General features: G+C 40.2%; 2 non-coding genes across 2 annotated transcripts; both read left to right on the forward strand.

Annotated features, from left to right (window-relative positions):
• The first annotated feature begins 6,355 nt into the window (after window positions 1-6,355).
• Window positions 6,356-6,459, forward strand: LOC112724273 (small nucleolar RNA R71). Its single transcript, XR_003163444.1, has one exon. It is a non-coding gene; the product is annotated as a small nucleolar RNA R71 (small nucleolar RNA).
• Window positions 6,460-21,108: 14,649 nt separating this feature from the next.
• LOC112725526 (small nucleolar RNA R71) lies at window positions 21,109-21,216 on the forward strand. Its single transcript, XR_003164629.1, has one exon. It is a non-coding gene; the product is annotated as a small nucleolar RNA R71 (small nucleolar RNA).
• Window positions 21,217-26,013: the final 4,797 nt, after the last annotated feature.

Genomic DNA, 26,013 nt, shown 5'->3' on the forward strand with positions numbered 1-26,013 from the left:
CCAAACTTAATACTTGCTTGTCCCTAAGCAAGTCCTGAGTTATTTGAGAAAAAAGCATGAACAGAAAGCAATCCCATTGGCTATATTAGTAAGCACTTTAAGTTCATCAGAAGGGTTTTATGCAGAAAGTTGCAGCATCACTTTTTCATTCTTATCAGGTAAGATTATCACTTTTTCATTGCATCCATCAAACACTGCTATGGCCTCTTGTTACTCTTATGTCCTTGGCACTTTTCTCTTCTTTGTTTTTCTTTTCTTTTTCTTAGAGCTTCTTTGCTCCTTGTTTGCTTAGTGTCATGTGTTGCACCAGCCTTTGGCATTTTCTTTTTCTTATCAGTGCACTACACATATCCACTTCAGGCATTTTAGTTCACATTTCTTCTTGAGACATTGGTGCCCAGCACCTCTTTGTGTGACTAAATGTTTTGTATTTAGGTTGCTCTTGATAATGGACTTTTGGTTGATAATCCCGGGTTAGTTAACCCAAGTTACCAAGTGTTGAAACACTCCTCAGAACCTATTCATCCAAGCATATCCTTAATACATAAACACCACAGGCATTTGTCTCAGAAGTTCAAACCATTGGTGCCTAGCTTATTTTCTCAATTTTTTTGCTTTTTGGTTGCCCTTTTTCAGTGGCTTTTTCTTCTTCTTTTTCTTTCTTCTTCATGGCCAAAGATATTTATTCATCAAGATCCATAGACAGTTTTCAATTTCTACACAAAAAATGATAATTCTACACTCTATTTCCAGTGATCTAACTTAGACAATCAAGCATGCATACCACCACTTAATTCTACTTGATTTGTCACTAATTGAGCCAAGTTACTTTTGTTCAAACTTTTCTTTTATTTTTGGAAACAGAACAAGCATGGCAAGCATTTGATTAAGAAGGTGAAGTTATATCCAAACATCAAGGCATTCACTTTATTCAAAGCACTAAACAGACAAACATACTAGAAACTTTACATTCCAGACAGATTCAACAATTTCAGTTTATACCAGAACAAGCATGCTTTTGTTTACCCATTTTAAAGAAATGTCAAGGAACAACACCACCTTGTGAAATTTCTTGTTTTCTCTTTGTTGCCAGGAACAATTTGATTTCTCCTTCTTCTCCTAGTTGTTGCTTCATGTTCTTTCTAAAATCCTTGTTTCCTTTCCTGCTAAGAGTGATGAAGTTGCTTGCTTCTCAAGCACTTGAGTGGTTAGCTCAACTATGTATGGGCAAGTGTCTGAGTCTTAAGTTGGTGTATGAACACCAAACTTAGTCTCCTACTTACTTCTCTGTTCTTTGAATCCTTGAATTCTCCTTGGAATGAAGTTGCTGCTAAGGATTTTAAGCATTTCTGTGATTGCTTAGAATGGTTGTTCCTTTCATATAATTCAAAGGTTGTTGTGTTCAGTTGAGCTTAATGGTGGAACACCAAACTTAGAGTCACACATTCCCCTTTGAATTATTGATCCACGAATTCATTGTTTGGTGTGAAACACCAAACTTAATTCTTTGCAATGCACAGAAACTACTTCACCTTTTTATTGAAACAAATAAAAGAAACAGCAAGGGAGTATTACCTCAGGTTAGGTTGCCTCCCAACAAGCGCTTCTTTAACGTCATTAGCTTGACGGTCAGCTGCCTCAGTTGAGGTGATATTTAACCTTGTCCTTCTCCTCCACATCTCCCAAGTAATGTTTGAGTCTTTGACCATTCACCGTGAAGGTTCGTTGTGACTTTTCTTCCATGATTTCTATTTGTCCATATTGGGAGACTTTGGTGACCAGGAATGGTCCAGACCACCTTGATTTTAGCTTCCCTGGAAATAGCTTCAGCCTAGAATTGTAGAGCAATACTTTTTGTCCCTCCTCAAATTTCCTTAGGGCTATGTTGCTGTCATGCTTCTTCTTTGCTCTTTCTTTGTAAATTTTGGCATTCTCATAAGCTTCAGCTCTGAATTCTTCCAACTCTTGAATTTGCAACATCCTTCTTTCTCCAGCAGCTTTGCTGTCCAAGTTCAAGAGTTTCAAGGCCCAGAATGCCTTGTGCTCCAACTCCAGTGGCAAATGGTAAGCTTTTCCATATACTAGTTGGTAAGGAGACATTCCAATTGGTGTTTTGAAAGCTGTCCTATACGCCCAAAGAGCATCATCTAGCTTAATCGACCAGTCCTTCCTTGAAGTTCCTACAGTCTTTTCCAGGATTCTTTTGAGTTCCCTATTAGATATTTCGGCTTGCCCACTCGTCTGTGGATGGTATGGTGTGGCTACCTTATGTTTGACTCCATATTTTAGAAGCAATGCCTCTAATGGTTTGTTGCAGAAGTGGCTTCCTCCATCACTGATGATTGTTCTTGGAACCCCAAAACGGCAAAAAATGTGTTTTCTGAGGAAGTTCATGACTACCTTATTATCATTGGTTGGAGTTGCTATTGCTTCAACCCATTTGGAGACATAGTCTACTGCCACAAGGATGTAATTATTTGAGTATGAGGTGGGAAAGGGTCCCATGAAATCTATCCCCCATACATCAAACAATTCAAGTTCCATAATGAATTGTTGTGGCATTTCATTTCTTCTTGGCAGGTTCCCCGCTTTCTGGCATTCATGGCAGTGCTTCACTAGTTCATTTGCATCTTTGAAGATAGTGGGCCAATAAAAACCACACTGCAACACCTTAGCTGCTGTTCTTTCTCCTGCAAAATGTCCTCCATAGGTGGAGCCATGGCAGTCCCATAAGACTTCCCTTCCTTCTTCCTCTGATATGCATCTTCTGAGTATGCCATCCGAACATTTTTTGAACAAGTATGGTTCGTCCCAGATGAAGTATTTGGCATCATTTACCAATTTCTTCCTTTGATGCTTATTAAATTCCAACGGCAAACTCCCAGTGGCCTTGAAGTTCGCTATGTCTGCAAACCAGGGTGCTTTGTGAATTACCATGAGTTGTTCATCAGGAAAGCACTCATTTATATGTGTGCTTTGTGCGCTTCCTTCTTTACATGGTATCCTTGATAAATGGTCTGCCACCTTGTTCTCTACACCCTTCTTGTCTTTGATTTCAATGTCAAATTCCTGCAACAAAAGAACCCATCTAATAAGTCTTGGTTTGGATTCTTGTTTAGCAAGTAAGTATTTTAAAGCTGAATGATCAGTGAAGACAATGACTTTAGATCCAATGAGATAGGATCTAAATTTGTCAAATGCAAAGACTATTGCCAAGAGTTCTTTTTCAGTGGTTGTGTAATTCCTTTGGTTATCATTCAAGACCTTACTGGCATAATAAATCACATGTACCAAATTGTCTTTCCTTTGTCCTAACACTGCCCCAACAGCAAGGTTTGATGCATCACACATCAGTTCAAAAGGTAAGTTCCAATCAGGTGGGGCAATGATAGGTGCAGAGGAAAGTTTTTGCTTCAAAAGTTCATAGGCTAGCATGCAATTTTTATCAAATACAAAGGGTGTATCAGAGACAAGCAAGTTACTCAAAGGTTTGGCTATTTTAGAAAAGTCTCTAATAAACCTTCTGTAAAAACCAGCGTGTCCCAAAAAACTCCTAATTGCCTTGACATTACTTGGTGGGGGTAATTTTTCAATGAGTTCCACCTTAGCTCTGTCCACCTCAATGCCTCTATTCGAGATTTTGTGGCCAAGGACTATTCCTTCTGTGACCATGAAATGACACTTTTTCCAGTTTAATACTAGGTTGGTCTCTTGGCATCTCTTAAGCACCAAGGCAAGGTGGTGTAGGCAGCTAGGAAAAGAATCTCCAAACACAGAAAAATCATCCATGAAAACCTCAATAAATTTTTCAATCATGTCTGAAAAGATGGACAGCATGCATCTTTGGAAAGTGGCAGGTGCATTGCACAATCCAAAGGGCATGCGTCTATAAGCAAAAACTCCATATGGACAAACAAATGATGTTTTCTCTTGATCTCTAGGATCAACTACTATCTGATTATAGCTTGAGTATCCATCCAGAAAGCAATAGTAAGCATGTCCTGCAAGCCTTTCAAGCATCTGATCCATGAATGGGAGTGGGAAATGATCTTTTCTGGTGGCTTCATTGAGCTTCCTGTAGTCTATGCACATCCTCCACCCAGTGACAGTTCTTGTGGGTATGAGTTCGTTCCTCTCATTTGGCACCACAGTTATGCCACCTTTCTTGGGCACTACATGGATGGGACTAACCCATGGGCTATCAGAAATGGGGTAGATTACCCCTGCCTGCCATAACTTCATGACCTCCTTTTGTACCACTTCTTTCATGACGGGATTCAATCTTCTCTGAGCTTGAATGTAGGGTCTAGCATCCTCTTCTAACAAGATTTTATGCATGCATATGGATGAACTTATCCCCTTTAAATCAGCTAGGGTCCATCCAATGGCGTCCTGATGAGTTTGTAGCACATTGATCAATTTTTCTTCCTGTTCTTGGCTCAGGGCAGAGCTAATGATAACAGGATAGCTTTCATTACTACCCAAGTATGCATACTTGAGATTAGGGGGCAATGCTTTGAGCTCAGGTTTTGGTGCTTCCTTCTCTTCTTTCACTCTATCTGGCATGCTTGGCATGGTTGTTTCAGCAGCCTTGATGTCACTATCTTCAATATCCTTGGTGAACTCCTCCTCTGCCACTTCCTTTGTTGTTTCCTCAAAGGTTTCTTGTACTGCAATGTCCACTACATCCACCCTCATGCATTCCTTTAGTGATTCTGATGGATAGCTCATTGCCTTGAATACGTTAAACACCAATTGCTCATCATGTAGTCTAAGAGTGAGCTCACCCTTTTGGACATCTATGATGGCTCCTGCAGTAGCCAGGAAGGGTCTTCCCAGAATTATTGAAGCTTCGGCTTCTTCCTCCATATCTAATACCACAAAATCGGCAGGGAATATGAAATCTCCCACTTTTACCAACAAATCCTCAACTATCCCATGAGGGAATTTAAAGGTTCGGTCTGCCAATTGGAGGGCCATTCTTGTTGGTTTGGCTTCCTCAATCTCCATTCTTCTCATCATTGTTAGAGACATCAAATTGATACTGGCCCCTAAGTCACACAAGGCCTTCTCCACCATGACTTCTCCTATGATGCAGGGGATTTGAAAACTGCCTGGATCCTTCAGTTTCTGAGGCAATTTGTGTTGAATGATGGCACTGCATTCTTCAGTCAACAACACAGTTTCCTCATTTCTCCAGCTTCTCTTTTTGGTCATTAATTCCTTTAAGAATTTTGCATAGAGTGGCATTTGCTCTATTGCCTCAGCAAACGGGATGTTGATTTGAAGCTTCTTGAAAATCTCCAAAAATCTGGAGAATTGGCCATCCTTTTCACCTTTCATCAAACGTTGAGGATATGGTGCTTTGGGTTTATACGGCTTCAGGACCTCTTTTTCTTTTTCTCTTGTTGCAGACGGTGTAAAGGATTGTCCCTCTTCCTTGTCTCTCACATTTTCCTTTGCTTCATCCTCTGTGGGTTCACTTGAGATCTCCTTCAACTTTTTTCCACTTCTGAGGGTTATGGCTTTACATTCTTCCCTTGCAATAGCCTTGGCAGCATGAGAAACACTTGGCCCAGGGATTTGCTTATACAAATACCCAATTTGATTTTCTAACTTCTCGATGGCAGCTCCTTGGTTTTGCAAGTTGGAAATTACTTCTTCCTTAAAAGCTTTCAATTCGGTTATGTCTTGACCCATGGTTGCAAGCATTCCTTCTATCCTGTTTAATTGATCTTGAAATTGTTGGTTCGGATTAGGTTGGGTAGGTCGATTATTTTGGCCTTGATATGATGGTTGGGAGTAAGTGTTTTGTGTGGCTTGGTATGATCTTTGGTTGGAGTTTTGGTATGTGGAATTGTTATGTTGGTTATGGTTGTAAGGTTTGTGGTTTTGTGGTTGGGTTTGTTGGTTCCCCCACCCAAAGTTTGGGTGGTTTTTCCATCCTGGATTGTAAGTGTTGGAATGTGGATCATATGATTGCCTTTGTTGATTTCCTACATAATTGGCCTCTTCCCAATCACCTCCTTCAGTGCTTTCTTCCTCTTGCTCTTGTGTGTGTATTGCAGCCACTTGCTTTGTTTCTAATTTCCTGGTGAGCTCTGCTAGTTGCTTGGCAAACACCTTGTTTTGGGCTAGAATTGTATCAACATGGTTCAGCTCCATGACTCCCTTAGTGTTGTGTCTCTCTGATGCATAGTAGTACTCATTCTCAGCCACTGTTTCAATCACTTCAATGGCTTCTTCCACAGTCTTTTTCCTGTTCAATGAACCTCCTGATGAATGGTCCACAGCCTTCCTTGATTCATAAGAAAGTCCATCATAGAAAATGTGCAATTGCACCCAGTCATGGAACATGTCTGGTGGGCATTTCCTTGTCAAATCCTTGAATCTCTCCCATGCCTCGTAGAGAGTTTCACCATCTTGTTGTCTAAAAGTCTGAACCTCAGATCGAAGCCTATTGACCTTTTGTGGGGGGTAGAAACGTGCCAGAAACTTGCTTTCCACCTCGTCCCATGTTGTTAGGCTCCCCCTTGGGAATGATTCCAGCCACTTAGCTGCCTTGTCCCTAAGTGAAAATGGGAACAAAAGCAGTTTATAGGCATCTTCCTGAACTCCATTGGACTTCACAGTGTCACAAATTCTCAGGAATTTTGTGAGGTGTTGGTTTGGATCTTCATTAGCACTCCCACCAAATGAACAATGATTCTCCACAAGTGATATTAGCTGTGGTTTGAGCTCAAAATTGTTGGCCTGAATGGGTGGTTTCTGAATGCTGCTACCACAATTCCCAGAGGTTGGGTTTATGTATGAACTAAGAACCCTCCTCTCAGGAATGGCATTGTTTCCATCAGCTCTCTCATGTTTGTGAACTTCTCTATCCATGTTGAGATCTAGAGCTTCCTCAAAATTGTCCTCAGATTCTCCTTCAGATTCTTCTTCTCCCAGTACTCTCTTCCCTCTTGCTTCCCTTCTAAGTCTATGAAGGGTCCTCTCTGGTTCGGTATATGGAGGAGTTGATGTCTCTCCTCTCCTACCTGTCATACAAGAACACAGCACAGGCACCAAACAAGTGAAATACTCTTGGTTAATGGAAGAGTATGGTCAGAGCAGTTGAGGAATTAATTCAAACAGTTAGTGAGTCAGTGAGTTAGTTGCTTGAATTTAAAGGCATAAAGAAAGAAAGCATGTAACGGAGTGCAGAAATTAAAATTCAACAAGTAACTTGAACAGAATTAACAAAGCAAGAAAAATTGCTCAATCTAGTTAACTTCCAATTTGAGAATTGTCAATCGAAAACCAATCCCCGGCAACGGCGCCATAAACTTGATGCGCATAAACTTGTTATGCCACGATTTAGGAAATTGCACGATCGGCAAAAATTCCTTCCGGCAAGTGCACCGGTTATCGTCAAGTAAAAACTCACAATAGAGTGAGGTCGAATCCCACAAGGATTGGTTGAGTGAGCAATTCGGATTAGAAGTGTGTTCTAGTTGAGCGGAATCAAAACTTAGATGAGAATTGCGGAATGTAAAATTGGCGGGAAATGTAAATGACAAGAAATTGAAATGGCGGAATCTTAAATTGCATGAAGTAAAGAGCAGAAGCTAAATTGTTGAAATTAAAAGGGAATGGGGGTGATTGCATGAATTTAATTGCAGAATGTAAAGAGAAGTGGAAATCAGAAATGGGGAATTCATTGGGTTATAGGAGATATTGAGATCTCCGAATCAAAACATGTTTATCTCTTCCTCAACCAATGCGTTCATTGAATTTTGCTTGGCAATCTTATATGATTGGATCCCAATCCCTTGGCTCACCAATTCTCTCTAAAAACAAACAAATTCCCAATCCCTTGGTTTAAATGTTCATAAGAAGAGATGATGCTCGATCACTGATTATACCACACAGTTTCATGAACCACAATTTGGTAGGATTACATGTCACAATATCCATCCAAACCCCAATCCAATTCACTGTGAGAAAGCTTCTCTAGCATGAATCCTCCATTCCTTTCCCAAGGTTCCGAAGGATTCCAATTATGGGTAGTTTCTTTCCCAAGACAACTACCCAATGGAATTAGATCGAGAAGCTTTCTAACAAAATTCAAGAGAAAAGATTGAAGAAGAAGATAAACTATTATTGATTCATTGAATTACAATAGAGCTCCCCAACCCAATGAAAGGGGGTTTAGTGAGTCATAGCTCTGAATTCAATTACAAAGATATGAAAACTAGCCAAATGAAAAGGAAAAAGTCCCTTCCTAACTTAAATTCTATCCTATTTATACACTTTCTATATTGAGCTTCTGTTGTGTTTCTTGGGCTTTGAGGCTTCTCCCTGCTTTCCTTTTGCCTTGGGTTTATGATCCATAATCTTGATGAGGCTGCTGATCCAAATTCTGTAACATTCATTGAGCCAACTTAGTGATAATCAAATAATGACACATGACTCAACAAATTGAAATTTCAGACTCATCAATCCTCCAGGCCCAATCCCATAAACCATGATATTCAATTGGGTTTCATACCAGAGTAAGTTTAAGTTAATGTTTGTGCTCAAATACTAACTTAAACCGCAATATTTTTGGCCCAGAAACCTTTTCCAAGAGTGGCGTTTAAGTTGCAGTTTAAGCTTAAACTGCAGCTTAAACGCCAGACACTTCCAGTGATGCCTTTTGTGGAAGCACGTTTAAGCTTCAGTTTTAGGTTAAACTGAAGCTTAAACGTGGAAATGGAAGAAGGCAGCCCTGGAGGGTCACTTAGTCGAACACGTTTAAGCTTCAGTTTAAGGTTAAACTGAAGCTTAAACGTGGAGATAGGAAAGGCAGCCCTGGAGGTCGAACACGTTTAAGCTCCAGTTTAAGGTTAAACTGGAGCTTAAACGTGGAAGAGGGGAAAGGTAGCCCTGGAGGTGTCGAACACGTTTAAGCTCCAGTTTGAGGTTAAACTGGAGCTTAAACGTGGAAATGGAGAGAGCAACCCTGGAGGAGAAAACTTGGTCGAACACGTTTAAGCTCCAGTTTAAGGTTAAACTGGAGCTTAAACGTGGAATGCTCCTGGTGCCTTTCTCCCTTCTGGCGTTTAACCTCCAGTTTAAGGTTAAACTGGAGGTTAAACGTGAAAATGCTTCTTTGGTGAGAGTTTGTGTCGAACACGTTTAAGCTCCAGTTTGAGGTTAAACTGGAGCTTAAACGTGGAATTGCTCCCATGGTGAATTTCCCACTTCTGGCGTTTAACCTCCAGTTTAAGGTTAAACTGGAGGTTAAACGTGGAAATGCTTCTTTGGTGAGACTTTCATTCTGGCGTTTAACCTCCAGTTTAAGGTTAAACTGGAGGTTAAACTTCAGTTCCAGCATTTCTTAGCCTTCATGATTTTGGCGTTTAAGCTCCAGTTTAAGCTTAAACTGGAACTTAAACTCCACATGTGATATTCAAGCTTCCTTTATTGACTTTGTTGCTTCCTTGCCTAGCCTCTTCTTCCCTGAAATCATCCAAACAATTGCATCAAAGTCTTGCAAAATTTCATGAGAAATCTTCCATTCATAGCATTCAAGTAATATAACTAAAAACTCATGGAATTTGCATCAAAATCATACTGTTTGGATGGTTCATTGCTTTGTTATTCATTTAACCATTCTTGGTTACTTTAAGCTCAAGAAAATGCATAAAACCACTAAAACTAACAGAAAAATGCTAGTGAAACTAGCCTAAGATGCCTTGGCATCAGTATTCAAAGAGAGTCTCATTGTCATCCTGAACAATTGTAGAGATATCCTTCCTCAGTTTATCAGTAACTTCAGATGGAAAGAATTTCTCCAGAAACTCCTTTCTGAGTGTATCCCAGTTGGATACATTTGCTAGAGGTTGAGTGTAGTACCACTCTCTTGCTTTTCCCTCAAGAGAAAACAGAAAAGCTTTCAGCAAAATTGAAGTTTCATCAGTGCCATCACGCCTGACAGTAGAACAGGCTGCCTGGAAATCTCTCAAGTGCTTGATAGGCTCTTGAGCAGGTAGGCCATGAAACTTGGGCATCAAATTTAACAGTGCGGTCTTTATTTCAAAATCTGTAGCTACCGCTGGATGATGCGCTTGAAACGGTTGCATTGTAAAATCAGGAGCTCCTTCCTCCTGAATGGTAACTCTTCTAGCTGCCATATTTTCTACACGTAAAACAACCGAATCAGTAGAACGGGGGCTGGTTTCTTCCTCAGATTCACTTTCAGATCCGCCCTCAGAGCGGGCTAACCTACGCTGTTCTCGCCTTATTCGTGAAATTGTTCTTTCAATTTCAGGATCGAATATTAGCAAGCGCGGATCAGGAAGTGAACGTGTCATTTGACGGAAGAAACATGTAGCTCATAGTAGCAAAATTAAATAAAATGCAAATAAATAAATTCTAATTAATAAAATTAGCACTCTATTGCAACTCCCCGGCAACGGCGCCAAAAATTGATGGGACGCAGAAGCTGGTGAATTAAAAATTATTAAAATGGTTACGTTGCAAGTATAGTTCTTAACTCACCAAAAATCTGCCTATCAATTTAAAAGTATGTCACAGAGAATTTCAATTAAAATTACTGGGAGTTTTAAGTCCCAGGTTGTCTCCCAATGAGTTGCAGAAAAGTGTGCTATCTTATTAATCAGATGTTCCAAGAAGTTGAGCTAAGTAAATTGGGATGTAAATTGAGGAATTTTAAATAATATGAATAAAAGCCTTGACTGGGAGTTGATTGGTTGGAATTTCTACTATTGATGGTGTGATTGTAAGATTAATTTATAATTAATGGTTATTCTGTTTGGTTATCCTTTACTAGGTAAGGGAAAGTCAAACAAGTTGGAATGCCAGATCTGTTCACAAGTTGCAACCCACTTAGTTCAAAGGGATTGGCGTCGGTGACAGGATAGCAATCCAACATTTAACCCAATTACAAATTTTCTTTCAATCCTTCCAACTCAAGAGTTCCTTTTAATCAACTCCCCATCAAGTAAGGAAACTACTCACGCATTGTAAATAAAGAATCCATAGCACATGAAAGGGAATTAAAAGAAGACATGATTATTGGAATTGAAATTGAATTAAAAAGAAATAATCCTTGCATTAAATAATCATAAAAGTATCTGAATGACAAAATTGAACAAAACAAAGAACATGGAAGAATAAAACCAAGTTAAGAAAACAAACTAGAATGATGAAGTCTTGATGAGGAAATAACTCTTCTCAATGTTCTAATGCTCAGATCAATTCAAAATTAGAATCCTCAAAACTTAGAGAGAAAAACCTAAGAGAGTAAAACTAGATCTAAAAACTACTGAATGAATGTCTGTGTTGTTTCTGCATATTCTCTGACTCTAGTCTGCTGTTCTGGGCCGAAAACTGGGCCGAAATAAGGTCCAAAATCGCCCCCAGTGAATTCTGCAGATTATGCAGATCGCACATGTCACGCGATCGCGTCATCCATGCGGACGCGTCGCTTGCGCTTTTTCCTCTCCACGCGTTCGCGTCGTCCACGCTACCGCGTCGCTTGCGCTATCCAATCCGCGCGGCCGCGCAAGCCATGCGGCCGTGTCGCTGCGATTTGCTCTCCTTCGCGCGGTCGCGTGAGCCAGGCGACCGCGTCATTTCTCGTTAGTTATCTCCTCAAATTCTTGTGTTCCTTCCATTTTTGCTAGCTTCCTTTCCACTTTCCAACTCATTCATGCCCTATAAAATCTGAAACACTTAACACACAGATCATGGCATCGAATGGAATAAAGGAGAATTAAAAATAAATAATTAAAGTCTCTAGGAAGCAGTTTTCAAACATGTAATAAATTCAGGGAGGAAATCTAAATGCATGCTAATTTAATGAATAAGTGGGTAAGGATCATGATAAAACCACACAATTAAACACAATATAAACCATAAAATAGTGGTTTATCAACTTCCCCACACTTAAACATTAGCATGTCCTCATGCTTAATTGAAGGAGATATGGAAATAAGTATGAACATGTAGAAACTCATGAAATGCAATGCAAACCTATATACATATAAATAAATGCAACTATATGATTCTTGTCCACTTGATCAAAAGTAAATAAGCCCTTCAAAACAATTACAAATCAAATTCCACTAATTCTATCATTATACAATAAAATGGATAAAAGCGCAAGAAGATAGCTCATGAAAGCAGGGAACATGAAAATTCAAGCATTGAACCCTCACTGATAATGTATGTATGCTCTAATCTCTAGTGTATAGGGTGATCACTCTATCCTTCTCTAATCATGCTTTCTAACTTTTGTTCTTCTCCTAACCAATCAACAACAGTTAATATATCAATACAAACATCATGAGGTCTTTTCAAGGTTGTAATGGGGCTAAGGTATAGGTAGGGATGTATATTTGGTCAAGTGAGCTAATAAATTGAATCTTTAATTAACCCAAGCTCTAACATAACTTGTATACACTTAATGTAATCTTTAAAGTTCATACCTAGCTACCCAGAATTCCCTTTTTCAATCCATACTCATGTATCAACTTATATTTTGGTTCTATCATATGTGCACTGATCTTTGAATTCTGAATTTAACATTGTGGTAATTTTGTCCCCTTATTTATTGTTTTTTCATATTTTTTTATTTATTTTTTTATTTTTTATTATTATTTTTTTTTTGAATAAATAAAGCTTATCAATGCACATAGATTTTTTTCATTCTTATATTTTCACATGAGTAGGTATCCAAATTCCCCTTAAATTTTTTTATGACACATTCCCTTAACAACTTTTGTTCCCACAATTTTCCATACTTAACTAGCACACATAATTCTATCTTAAGCTAACCAAAGATTCAATTTGGGATATACAATTGTTTTTCGGCTTAAGGTTAGTAATGTGGTAAAATATCGAACAAATGGGAAAAGGCTCAAAGTGGTTAACAAAGGTAATTGAAAAGGGTAGGCTTAATTTGGATAAGTGAGTTTAAACAAATAATGGCCTCAATCATGTGCAAGCATGTAAATATAATAAATATTGGACATATAAGTTAAAACAAAATATAGATTACAATCATAGAGAAGTAAACACACAAGAATGAAATAATTATGGTTAAATAATGTAACCATACATAAAGGCTCAAATCTTTCACAGGTTGTGTGTTCTTTAGCTCAAACATCATGTTCCAAATACAACTCAAGCAGATTTATCATAAAAATTTTGAAAAATTAGTGAAATTTTTTTTTCAAAGATAGATTTTAAAAGAAACTTATTGTCTTTTCAATCAAGTAGAACATGCATGCAACTATCCTAACCTATGCAATTTATTCTATTCTATAAAGGAAAGAAAAATCTAACTAAAATATCCTAATTATTGGTGCCAGAGAAGAGAATTTACCTCTGGAAGTCAGGTACTGACCGACCTCCCCACACTTAAGGCTCTGCACTGTCCTCGGTGCCATCTGTCAGGAACAGGGGTGGGCTGGTAGCAGTATCTCCATCATCGGGACCGTCATGGCTCCCTGTGCTAGTAAAGGAAGTGGAGTTCGGGGTGTCTGAGTCTCTGAAGTGTCCCTTGAGTAGCTCCTTGAGGTGTTTGAATCGGCGCTCGTTACGGCGCTCTCTCATATTTGCTTTCTGTTCTTGCCGATCCAACCGTTCGATTATCTGCTGGAGCAATTTCTCAGTTGTAAATTCTTGTGGTGTTGAAGAAGGGTTATCTTCAACTGGAGCAGTAGGAAGGCTTGTAGTGGCTGCTGAGAGTTTGAGGTATTTCCCGTTAGGGACATATTGATCATCCCGTGGAAGCATGGCTTTGGTGTCCCCAGCTCTGTAGGAGACTCCGGCTGCTGAGACAAGATCTGAGACCAAGGCGGGGAAAGGTAAGTTGCCCACAATTTGTACGTGTTCCATAGCATTCCGGATATGTCTTGAGAGATTCAGAGGTTGGTCTGTAAGGATGCACCATAGTAGAACAGCCATGTCTGCAGTGAAAGAGGACTCATGAGTGCTCGGAAAGACGTAATGGGACATGATCTGTGCCCATACGCGAGCCTCCAAGGTAAGTGCTGAAGCCAAGATTCCCTTAGGGCGGGTACGGTGGTATCCGTAGATCCAACAGCTGCCAGGTAATGCGATGACTCCGAGAACGGAGTCCCAGTCAAATTGGTATCTCTGGCGCTGAAGGGCGGCTTCTTGAAAAGCGTCCATTCCTGCTGGAATAGGGGGAAGACTCAGAGCTTGCTGAATGGCCTTTTCTGTGATGGGGACTTGCTTCTGCCAGACATAAACAGACTGCAGGGTCGGCATGTAGAAGTTCGAGTAGAACTCAACTACCCAAGAAAGATTGACCTGCCTTGGCTGTTTCCGTAGGAAACCCCATTGTCTTCGCTCAATTTGTGGCTCAACAAAGGTGGCAATATTGGACGGGAGGATAAGAAGGTATTCATTGTTATAGTTCCTTTCTGCCAGGATAGGGAACATCTGCTCACAGTAGCGATTGGAAAATCGCGCAGCGTCCTTTGCTGGAAAGGCTTTCTCCTTTTTGTCAACCTTTATTATCCTCTTGACTTGTTTTGTTGAGGGCTTGACTGCGGTTGAAGAAGGCTCTGCCACTAATGCTCTTTTAGTTCCTCTTCTTGCTGGTGGTCTGGAAGTTGCTTTCTCCTTTCCTTTCTTGGTGGCCATCCTGAAAGAAGGGAAGAGAAATAAAATTAAATTTAAAGAGAGATACAGCAAGGAAGGAAACGGAAAAGAGGGTGAATGATGCACAGTAAAATGTAGATGACATTAACACATGCTCTCAAGTACATATGAAAAGCCATCAATGGGAAATAGCTAGTGCATAAAAAGACAAGTGAATGCAAGGTGTTTATTGGCATGCTGGGAAAGGGCATGAGTAGTATAGACCAAGCATTACTTTGTAACAAACCATCACGTTTGTATTGACAATTGAATTCAATTAATAAAATAATAAGGGAAAGTTGTGAAAAGCAAGCATTGAATAGTATAGTAACATAGAGAAGTGCATAATGCCACATGGGCTTTTTCACAAACACATAGCATGCATGGTGGATAGGGTATAGAAAATATTAAGATGAACATGCAAGCAATCCCTTAAATGGGAGAAAAATAATTGTCAAATAATTTGCAATAATCCACAAGCATATAATGAGGGATGATGAGTCAAAAGGTGTCTAACACCATGTAAAGAAAAGAAAAGAAGAAGAAGAAAAATAAAAATTTGAAAAGAAAAAGAAAAGAAAAAGAAAATAATAATATATATACATAATATAATAAGAATGATAGAAAACAGAAGAATGAAGAAGAAGGTAAAACCTTGATAATGATGGTGAGAGAGATAGAGAGTGAAAGGTGAGATAGAAAGGGGAAGGGGGAAGGAAGAAAGAAGGAGGGAAAAGAAAAATTAGGATTTAGAGGAGAAGAAGATAAGATATGTGGCAATTTTAGGTGGAGCTGTGCGGCGCATGCGACGCGGCCGCGGAAAGCACGCGTTCGCGTGGTTGCGCTCCATGTAAGGTGACGTGATCGCGTCGGTCATGCGGTTGCATGACCTATGTTGCGCTGCTGGCGCGAGTGCAGCCTCGCTCCAGCACAACTCTCTGTTTGATTCATTTTAATTGCCAAAATTGGGTGACGCGATCGCATGGGTCACGCGATCGCATGAGTGTGCGTTATAAATGGGTGACGCAGCCGCGTCAGCGACGCGGTCGCGTGACAAGGATTGTGCTTCCAGCACCAATCCAGCATCACTCTCGCACAGAATGCGACTGTGCACTCTTTTACGTCGAAAACTCAGGGCATGCGGCCGCGTGGGGCGCGCGGTCGCGTGGGAGGCCATGATTTCCATGCGACGCGGTCGCGTCAGCGACGCGGTCGCGTCAGCGACGCGGTCGCGTCAGCGACGCGGTCGCGTCAGCGACGCGGTCGCGTCAGCGACGCGGTCGCGTGGGGTAATTTGTGCCATTGGCATGACTCCAGCGCTCCTCCTGCGTAACTTTCTGTTCATTTTTATTTTTCTTTACTCCCCCTGCCACGCGGACGCGTCGATGGTGCGATCGCGTCATGCGGCGAAATTTTTTTTTTTTTAAGGAAAGATAAAGACATGTAATTGAAAGAGCACGAAAGCACTAATAAAGAGAAGAGTTATTAAAGAAGAAAACCTAAAAGTGAAGAAAAGAACGATCATACCGCGGTGGGTTGTCTCCCACCAAGCACTTTGCTTTTACGTCCGTAAGTTGGACGCTCCAATAGCTCAATCTGCTGCGATGTGGGGGTCTTCCAAGCGGAAGATCTCAAGCTCCTTATTTTTCTGCACCTTCTCACCATGGTATAGCTTCAAGCGTTGTCCATTAACCTTAATAAGTTCAGAGCTTGAAGGATGGCTTAGGTGATAAACTCCGTACGGTTCAACCTTCTCTATTCTGTATGGACCTTCTCTATTCTGTATGGACCTTCCCATTTTGATCTCAACTTACCGGGCATGAGCCTCAGTCGAGATTTGTAAAGGAGAACAAAATCTCCAGGTTGGAACTCTCTCTTCTTGATGTTTTGATCATGCACAGCTTTCATTTTTTCCTTGTATATTCTGGAGTTCTCATAAGCCTCCAGGCGAAGGTTCTCCAGTTCCTGCAATTGCAACTTTCTTTCAGCTCCAGCATTCTCAATTCCCATGTTCCACTCCTTAACTGCCCAGAAGGCTCTGTGTTCTATTTCAACTGGGAGATGACAAGCTTTTCCATAAACCAAGCGGAAGGGACTCATCCCAATGGGTGTCTTGTATGCTGTTCTGTATGCCCACAGTGCATCTTGTAGCCTGGTGCTCCAGTCTTTTCTATGAGGCTTCACTATCTTTTGCAAGATACGCTTAATTTCTCTGTTTGACACCTCGGCTTGCCCATTAGTTTGGGGATGGTAAGCTGTTGCAACTTTATGGATTATTCCATGCTTCTTCATCAATCCTGTTAGTCTCCTGTTACAAAAAAGGGTGCCTTGATCGCTCACGATCGCTCGTGGTGATCCAAAGCGGCATATAATATGGTTTCTCACAAAGGAAACAACAGTGTTAGCATCATCAGTGCGGGTAAGAATTGCTTCCACCCATTTGGAAACATAATCCACAGCTAACAATATATAAAAATATCCACTAGAATTTGGAAATGGACCCATGAAGTCAATGCCCCAAACATCAAAAATTTCACAGAAAAGCATATATTGTTGAGGCATCTCATCCCTCTTGGATATGTTACCAAATTTCTGGCATGGGTGACAAGATTTATAAAACTCAGCAGCGTCTCTAAAAAGAGTAGGCCACCAGAATCCACAGTCTAAGATCTTTCTAGCTGTTCGTTGAGGGCCAAAATATCCTCCACTCTCAGATGAGTGACAGGCCTCTAAAATAGACTGTAATTCTGATTGAGGCACACAACGTCTAATTATCTGGTCAGCGCCACATCTCCATAAATATGGGTCATCCCATATATAATATTTAGACTCACTTTTCAGCTTGTCTCTTTGATGTTTAGAAAGATGTGGAGGAAATGTGCGGCTAACTAAATAATTAGCAACAGGTGCATACCAAGGGACTACCTCAGATACTGCTTGTAGGTTATCAAAAGGAAAATTATCATCTATAGGAGTAGAATCATCCTTAATATGTTCAAGGCGACTCAAGTGGTCTGCTACTAAATTTTGATTACCACTCCTATCCTTTATTTCTAAATCAAATTCTTGTAACAGCAGTATCCAACGTATAAGTCTTGGTTTGGATTCCTTTTTAGCTAATAGATACTTTAGAGTTGCATGGTTCGAATACACTACTACTCTAGTACCAAGTAAATAAGCCCGGAATTTATCCAGAGCAAAAACAATAGCAAGTAGCTCTTTCTCAGTAGTAGTATAATTGGACTGGGCAGTGTCTAAAGTCTTAGACGCATAGGCAATAACAAAAGGATCCTTACCTTCACGCTGAGCCAGCGCTGCTCCTACTGCATGGTTGGAAGCATCGCACATGATTTCAAATGGCCGGCTCCAGTCTGGTCCTCTCACAATTGGAGCTTGAGTTAGAGCGGTCCTCAGCTTATCAAACGCTTGTTTGCAATCCTCACTGAACTCGAACTCAATATCCTTTTGCAGTAATCTGGATAAGGGAAGTGCTACCTTACTAAAGTCCTTAATAAATCTCCTGTAGAAACCTGCATGGCCAAGGAACGAATGGACTTTCCTCACAGAAGAGGGGTAAGGTAAACTAGAAATAACATTCACCTTTGCTGGGTCTACAGAAATGCCATTATTAGATACCACATGTCCTAATACAATCCCTTGCTTTACCATAAAGTGTCATTTTTCGAAATTCAATACAAGGTTTGTATTAACACATCTATCTAATACTCTAGATAATCCATCTAAGCAAAGGCTAAAAGAATCACCATAAATGCTAAAATCGTCCATAAAAACTTCCGTACAGTCCTCAATAAGATCAGAGAAAAGACTCATCATGCACCTTTGAAAAGTAGCTGGTGCATTGCACAAGCCAAAGGGCATTCTCTTATAAGCATAGGTCCCAAAAGGACATGTAAAAGTAGTCTTTTCCTGATCCTCAGTAGCTATAAGAATCTGGAAATAACCTGTGTAACCATCTAGAAAGCAGTAATGTGATTTACCTGACAGGCAATCCAGCATTTGATCAATGAATGGAAGTGGATAGTGATCCTTACGGGTAGCTTGGTTGAGACGCCTGTAATCAATGCAGACTCTCCAAGCATTCTGAACTCTAGTTGCTATGAGCTCTCCATGCTCATTCTTCACGGTAGTGACTTTGGATTTCTTGGGCACCACTTGTACTGGGCTTACCCATTCACTGTCTGAAATGGGATATATGATAATGGCCTCCAATAGTCTGGTCACCTCCTTCTTGACAACTTCCAAGATGGTGGGATTCAATCTTTTCTGGGGTTGACGGACAGGTCTTGCTCCCTCTTCTAAAAATAATCTGTGCTCGCATACTTGAGGGTTGATTCCCACTATGTCTGCCAAACTCCACCCAATTGCCTTCTTATGCTTCCTTAGCACATCAAGTAGCTGCTCTTCTTGTTGAGAAGTCAGTTCTCTTGTAATAATAACCGGAAGCTTCTGCTCGTCCTCGAGATAAGCATATTTGAGGTGTGGGGGAAGAGGTTTCAATTCTAATTTTTGATCATGGGCAGGCTCTGGATTATCTGGAGCTCGTGAAAATGGCGAAGTGCCATCACTGTCAGTTAAGAGGGTCCCCACACTCGGACCTTGTCCAGTGTGCCTCTCTTCAAACTCTTCTTTTTGAACTTCAGCCACACTTTCGTCTATGACATCACACTAGAAGATAGAACGATCTTCTGGGGGGTTGTTAATGACTCCATTCAGATTGAAGATCACTATGCGGCCATCTATTTCAAAGGAGTATGTTCCTGAAAAAGCATCCAATTTGAATTTTGATGTCTTCAAGAATGGTCTTCCAAGTAGGATCGATGATGGCTTATCTGAATCATTATGGGGCATCTCCAAGATATAAAAATCAGTGGGAAATGTGAGCCCTTTAATATTCACCAAAACATCTTTAGCAACTCCAGCCACTGTAATAATGCTTTTATCTGCTAACACAAAACGAGCTGCCGACCTTTTTAAGGGAGGGAGCCTCAAAACATCATATATGGACAAAGGCATTATACTGACACATGCTCCTAAATCACACATGCAATCATAAATTACTACACCACCAATAGTACAACTAACTATGCAAGGACCTGGATCACTACATTTTTCAGGTAATCCTCCCATTAAAGCAGATATAGAACTACCTAAAGGAATAGTTTCTAATTCATTAATCTTGTTTTTATGGATACATAAGTCTTTTAGAAACTTTGCATATTTAGGTACCTGCTGAATAACATCAAAAAGGGGAACAGTTACCTCAACCTTTTTGAATATTTCTACCATTTTAGGATCAGGTTCCAGCTGCTTCCTGGGCTTCCTTGCAAGCTGTGGAAATGGAATGGGAACAGTGGGTTCCGTGGTGCCTGCGCCTTTTGGTGCTTCTTCCTGTGGTTGAGCTATCTCTTCTTCAGCTATGTCCTGTATATCCTCTTCCTTTTCAACATCTTCGACTTCTACCACCTCTTCAGCTGAGGCGTATTCTGGTGAGCTTGGTTCCTCCTTATTCCTCTCCTGCAGTGTGGTTCCAGACCTCAGGGTGATGGCATTAATGCCTCCCTTTGGATTGGGTAACGGTTGAGAGGGGATTCCAGTGGTGCTTGAAGGTTGGTTGCTGGAATTTTGTGTTGAACCAAGCTGTGTCATAAAAGCTTGCAGAGTAGAGGTGAGACCATTCAGACTGGCGTTAATAGTGTTCACGATGGTACTTTCCATGGCCAGTTGTCTTTTCTCAAAAGCTTGTAACAAATCTTCATTAGAAGATACAGAAGAATGAGTAAATTGAGAGGTTTGCTGCTGATTGTTCGGTGGTCCTTGGTTTTGCCTCAGGTGAGGTGCTCGGTAAGGTTGATTTTGTTGTCTGTTGTTGTTATTATTCCACCTCTGATTTCCCTGATTATCTCTGCCTCCCCTATTATTGTTGTCCCTCCAATTCTGGTTTGAATTGTCCTGCCATCCATGGTTATTATTTCCACTTTGATTGTACCCTTCGTTGGGGTGGTCATAGAAGTTGTGAGTGGATGCCACCATGTTGTCTTCTTGTTGGAGCTGCGGGCATTCATCAGTGTAATGGCTGTAATCAGCATAAATTCCGCAAATTCTTTGTGGGACTAGTTATTGGTTTTGCTGCGGTTGAGTTTGCTGAGCTTGTTGATTCAACTGCATTTGCTTCAGCAGGTTGGTCATCTCACAGATGCTTTGAGTTAGAGCAGCAGTCTCTCTGCCAGAAGATACTTCTGCAACGGCTTTTGAACGGCCTTGCTTCTGTCTGTGGTTCCGAGTAGATTCAGCTAAATCACTGATCAATTGCCAAGCTTCATCAGTGGTCTTGTACTTCTTCATAGACCCATTGCTGGCACTTTCCAATGTGGTCTTATCTTGGGGCCTCATACCTTGTGTAATATAGCTGAGTAGCACGATCTTGTCAATCATGTGGTGGGGGCATGCTTCCAGAAGATTATTGAAGCGCTTCCAGTATTCAAAGAGAGTCTCATTGTCATCCTGAAAAATTGTAGAGATATCCTTCCTCAGTTTATCAGTAACTTCAGATGGAAAGAATTTCTCCAGAAACTCCTTTCTGAGTGTATCCCAGTTGGATACATTTGCTAGAGGTTGAGTGTAGTACCACTCTCTAGCTTTTCCCTCAAGAGAAAACAGAAAAGCTTTCAGTAGAATTGAAGTTTCATCAGTGCCATCACGCCTGATGATGCGCATAAACGTGTTATGCTACGATTTAGGAAATTGCACGATCGGCAAAATTCCTTCCGGCAAGTGCACCGGTTATCGTCGTCAAGTAAAAACTCACAATAGAGTGAGGTCGAATCCCACAAGGATTGGTTGAGTGAGCAATTCGGATTAGAAGTGTGTTCTAGTTGAGCGGAATCAAGATTTGAGATGAGAATTGCGGAATGTAAAATTGGCGGGAAAAGTAAATGACAAGAAAATTAAATGGCTGAATCTTAAATTGCATGAATTAAAGAGCAGAATGTAAATTGCTGAAATTAAAAGGGAATGGGGATGATTGCAAGAATTGAATTGCAGAATATAAAGAGAAAGTGGAAATCAGAAATGGGGAATTCATTGGGTTTAGGAGATATTGAAATCTCCGAATCAAAACATGTATATCTCTTCCTCAACCAATGCATTCATTGAATTTTGCTTGGCAATCTTATATGATTGGATCCCAATTCCTTGGCTCACCAATGCTCTCTAAAAACAAACAAATTCCCAATCCCTTGGTTTAAATGTTCATAAGAAGAGATGATGCTTGATCACTGATTATACCACACAATTTCATGAACCACAATTTGGTAGGATTACATGTCACAATATCCATCCAAACCCCAATCCAATCCACTGTGAGAAAACTTCTCTAGCATGAATCCTCCATTCCTTTCCCAAGGCTCCGAAGGATTCCAAGTATGAGTAGTTTCTTTCCCAAGACAACTACTCAATGGAATTAGATCGAGAAGCTTTCTAACAAAATTCAAGAGAAAAGATTGAAGAAGAAGATAAACTATTATTGATTCATTGAATTACAATAGAGCTCCCTAACCCAATGAAAGGGGGTTTAGTGAATCATAGCTCTGAATTCAATTACAAAGAAAAGGAAAACTAGCTAAAAGTGAAAGTAAAAGTCCCCTCTCAGGGGCTGGATTCCCCTTCAATCCCCCCCCTCTAAATGCAGAAACTAAGGCCTTTAAATAGGCTCCCTAAATTACAAAATGAAAATGAAATTCAAAGCAAATTACAATCAAATGAAAATAAACTATTCTAGATGATTCTTGTGGCCTTGATTTGGTGTTGTTGATGGGCCTTGCTTGCTTGAAGGGCTGAGTGACATAATTGATCCAAAAAGGATAATGATCCATTAAACTACACTCAAATGTTGCACCCCCTTTCTTGAGTCGTCACTTTGTTCTCTTGTCAACCTTGCCAATTTGATGCCAAATATAGACTATTATACCTCGTTGGAAAGCTATGGATGTCAGCTTTCTAACGCAACTGGAAGCACCTCAATTGGATCTCTACAACTCGAGTTATACTCCATGGAAGGTGAAGAGGTCAGCTGGCCTGATTGCATGTTGGTACTATGCTCTTCTATGCACATTACGGGGCTGTTTTCTCCCTCAATTTTTAGTATCCACCATGCATGCCATATATTCTTGGAAAGCTCTAGATGTCTTCTTTTCAATGCATTTTGAATCACCTCATTTGGAGTTTTGTAGCTCAAGTTATTTATGTTTGAAGAAGGCATGGTCAAGCTGTTCCATATAACACGTTTAAGCTTCAGTTTGAGGTTAAACTGAAGCTTAAACGTGGATAAAGGAAGGGCAGCCCTGGAGGTCGAACACGTTTAACCTCCAGTTTGAGGTCAAACTGGAGGTTAAACGTGGAAGCTTAGAATGGTAGCCCTGGAGGTGTCGAACACGTTTAACCTCCAGTTTGAGGTCAAACTGGAGGTTAAACGTGGAAATGGAGAGAGCAACCCTGGAGGAGAAAGGCTGTCGAACACGTTTAAGCTCCAGTTTGAGGTCAAACTGGAGCTTAAACGTGGAATGGCTCCCTGGTACTCTTCCTGGTTCTGGCGTTTAACCTCCAGTTTGAGGTCAAACTGGAGGTTAAACGTGGAACTCCTCCCTGGGTGGCATACTCATTCTGGCGTTTAACCTCCAGTTTGAGGTCAAACTGGAGGTTAAACTTCAATTCCAGCATTTCTTATCCTTCATGATTTTTGGCGTTTAAGCTCCAGTTTAGGCTTAAACTGGAACTTAAACTCCACATGTGATATTCAAGCTTCCTTTATTGATTTTGTTGCTTCCTTGCCTAGCCTCTTCTTCCCTGAAATCATCCAAACAGTTGCATCAAAGTCTTGCTAAAATTCATGAGAATTCTTCCATTCATAGCATTCAAGGAATATAACTAAAAACTCATGGAATTTGCATAAAAATCTTCATGTTTGAATGATTTAAGACAAGCATGACTATTTGGCCCAAATGATTACTTAAGGCTCAAGAAAATGCATAAAACAACTAAAAATAACATAAAAAATGCTAGTGAAACTAGCCTAAGATGCCTTGGCATCACAACACCAAACTTAATACTTGCTTGTCCCTAAGCAAGTTCTGAATTATTGAGAAGAAAGAATGAAACAGAAAGTAAATTCATTAGCCATATCAGTAAGTAATTGACATTGATTAATGGGGTGTTCATGCAGAAAGTTGTTGCAGCATCACTTTATTGTTTCTTAGGTAAGAATGTCACTTTTTATGTTTCCACTAAAACACTGCTATGGCCTCTTGTTATTCACATATCCTTGGCAAGTTTCTTTTCTTTGTTTTTCTTTTTCTTTGAGCTTATTTGCTCCTTGTTGCTCAGTGTCATGTGTTGCACAAGCCTTTGGCATTTTCTTTTTCTTATCAGTGCACTACACATATCCACTACAGGCATTTTAGTTCACATTTCTTCTTGAGACATTGGTGCCCAGCACCTCTTTGTGTGACTAAATGTTTTGTATTTAGGTTGCTCTTGATAATGGACTTTTGGTTGATAATCCCGGGTTAGTTAACCCAAGTTACCAAGTGTTGAAACACTCCTCAGAACCTATTCATCCAAGCATATCCTTAATACATAAACACCACAGGCATTTGTCTCAGAAGTTCAAACCATTGGTGCCTAGCTTATTTTCTCAATTTTTTTGCTTTTTGGTTGCCCTTTTTCAGTGGCTTTTTCTTCTTCTTTTTCTTTCTTTTTCATGGCCAAAGACATTTATTCATCAAGATCCATAGACAGCATCCTAATTTCCACTAAAAGTGACAATTCTAACTTTATTTCTTAGTGAGCTGACTATTCAATCAAACATGCATACCACCACTTAATCTTATTTGATTTCTTACCAAATGGAATTGAGTTACTTTTGTTCAAACATTTCTTTTATTTTATGGAAACAGAACAAGCATGGCAAGCATACATTTAAGCAAGTGAAGTTTATCCAGACACTTAGACTATCACTTATTTGGAAATTAAACAAACAGACAAACAAAAACTGCAATGACTCAAACTTAAAGCAGGGGTGCATGCAAACTTCCAATATCAGCAATTCAAAGTACAAGCAATTAAGTGACAATACAACCTTTTAGCATCTTCTTTGTTGTTCATCATCCTTCCTAGCCTTGGTGTTCTCTTTGATGATGATGTATATTCCTTCCATGAGATTGATTGTCTTCCTGCAAAGCTATTAGAAGTTGCTTGTTCCCCAAGCACTTTGAGAATTGGTTAGCATGCATGTATGTTTGTAGGCCTCTGAACTTAGATTGGTGTGTGAACACCAAACTTAGTTCCTTGCCATATGCAGCAATTTGGATTATATGCAGAAAACCTCATGTGCTTTTATTAAGAAAATAACTATGAACTAGAAAAAGAAACTATGACCTAGAAATTAAACTATTGTTTAAGTAGTTTCCCTGATTGGTTGGAGCTAGTGACTAGTCATGCTGAGGTAGAAATGTGCTTTTAATGAAGTTTTTGGTGGAACACCAAACTTAGAATCTCACATTCACCCTTGAATTGTTTTGGTGTGCAACACCAAACTTAGCTCCTTGCAATACAGATAAATCTACTTAACTCTTTTATTGAAATAACTAGAAAAGAAAAACTACCTTTGGTTGGGTTGCCTCCCAACAAGCGCTTCTTTAACGTCATTAGCTTGACATGCTGTTCCTGACTTTCTTCCTCTTCCTCCAATTTGTTAAGAGGAATGACTTCCAGTGGATAAAGGAGCTAGTTAGTGCCCCTTGTTGTGAATGCTTCTTTCCAGCAACCTTTCCCTTGTGATTGGCTTGAGTGAACTTGCTTGTTGGCTCAGGAGTTGGATTGTTCTTCGACCTTCTCTTCTTCATGGATATGGTCCTTTGTTTCTCGGTCACAATCCTCATTTTGGTGCTTGTTTCTACTGCCTTCACATCCTTGATCTCAGAACTTGGTTGTTGTTGGACAGTTGGAGTATCCTGTTCATCAAAAGCTTCCTGAATTTGTGGTTCAATTAACCCTTCCTCTTTGCAACTCTCTGTGTCATTGGAGTGTGATCTCCCTTGATTGACTTTCTCCCTTTCTTGTTCTTCTGATTCCTCCCTTGGGTTTGCCATGGTATCACTAGAAGAATTGTGGGTAGGGATTTGCTTTGATAGATATCCAATTTGTGCTTCTAGCTTTTGAATGGCAGCACCATGATTTTGTAAGTTGGATATCAATTCTTCCTTAAAGCCTTTCAAATCTGCCACATCTCTGCCCATAGTTGCAAGCATTCCTTCTATCCTGTTTAATTGATCTTGA

Source organism: Arachis hypogaea, chromosome 11 (assembly GCF_003086295.3).
Source record: "Arachis hypogaea cultivar Tifrunner chromosome 11, arahy.Tifrunner.gnm2.J5K5, whole genome shotgun sequence".
NCBI classification, from domain to species: domain Eukaryota; kingdom Viridiplantae; phylum Streptophyta; class Magnoliopsida; order Fabales; family Fabaceae; genus Arachis; species Arachis hypogaea.